We start from the raw sequence: 1,610 nt of genomic DNA on the forward strand, positions 1-1,610 counted from the left end.
TCCCGCTTGGTTCTGGTAGGCAGAAACTGTGGGTCCACAGCCTGTATCCGGGTCACGGCACCAATGTAACAGTATAACTTTAAACCGTCCCCTCGCCCATACCCGGGCGCGAACCAGGGACTCTCTGCACACATCAACAGTCACCCTCGAAGCATCGTTACCAATCGCTCCACAAAAGCCGCGGCCCTTGCAGAGCAAGGGGAACCACTACTTCAAGGTCTCAGAGCAAGTGACGTCACCGATTGAAACGCTATTTAGCGCACACCGCTAACTAAGCTAGCCGTTTCACATCCGTTACACTCACCCCCCTTTTGACCTCCTCCTTTTCCGCAGCAACCAGTGATCCGGGTCAACAGCATCAATGTATAAAATTAACTGTACGATTGTGACCGGCCTCTTTCTTTTTCCAATGGTTCGCATGAGAACTTGACGAAAGGAGCCGTGCACGTAATTGCCAGATATCATTACTCTTGAATAAACGGCCTTTACTATACCGTATCCGCCTTGTCCAGCGTCTCGACTTGGTCTCGTTTCTCATATACCTATTCATCAACACCAGTCCCACTCGTCTCTACCAAGTCCTGTGTGGTGTCTTTCATCATCCTTCCATCTGGGGTAAAAGGAAACAGACTCTCTGGAATCTCCCGACCCATCTTTCTCTCTATCTCGCTCAGATCCGTTCCGATGGTAATATCCATTACATAGGAAATACACACTCTTCACCTGATAATAGTCCACGGTAATATAACGTCATAGACTACTGTTACGTAAAGTTGTGCTGTTCCAGGCCACGCGTGTAATAAACGCGTCAGAGATCTGGCTGCGACCAATGGAAAGATACATTCGATTCCCTCTCGATGCCAGCTGACTTGAACGTACTTTTGAAATGCATTTATCGGCGAACATAAAGATAATGCATTAACAAACATTAAATGTGGTAGAGGAGGAGATGCATTTCCATATGAGGAATTCCAGACGGCCAGTGGCAACCACAGGAATTCATGTTAACGTCATTCAGCCAGCCAGCCCTATAACTGTGGGAACGAAGCATAGACTGACACAAAGCTCGAGGGGTGGGTGTTCAACTGTGTGTGAACACTTGACTGTAGAGGTGAGTCACCCCGCTCAACACCATTGTGCTTAAACACGCTGCTCAATTTGACACAATCTGCATACATTCTAGTAAGATTTAGGACCTTTCAGCATTCATATTATATCATTACACACAATAATAATAATAAACATATTTGAATATTGGGAAAATAGTTGACTTCCCCATAAGCGTCACACCAATCAATAACAGTGCGCACTTGTGGCGTGCGACGTTCTTTGGCCGAATCATAGAGATACATAGAGGACTCGTCTTTGTATCTCTGCTATTAGGGCATATGTGACAGCATGGGCAACGCTATTGAGGCTTTTCTAATTTTAAAGTAGTCCATTTTCTTATTCGATTGGACATGACTCCAACAGGGTCACAAGGAGGGATCAGCCAATGAAGTTGAAAGTCCCACCCGGTTGACTACATTAAAATGGTGGAATCCCTCAATGGCGCGGCCTATGTTAATACATTCCTATTGGCTACTAGAGGCCTCTATCATTCTCTATGG

The sequence above is a fragment of the Oncorhynchus kisutch genome, unplaced genomic scaffold, assembly GCF_002021735.2.
Source record: "Oncorhynchus kisutch isolate 150728-3 unplaced genomic scaffold, Okis_V2 Okis07a-Okis12b_hom, whole genome shotgun sequence".
Classification (NCBI taxonomy): Eukaryota; Metazoa; Chordata; class Actinopteri; order Salmoniformes; family Salmonidae; genus Oncorhynchus; species Oncorhynchus kisutch.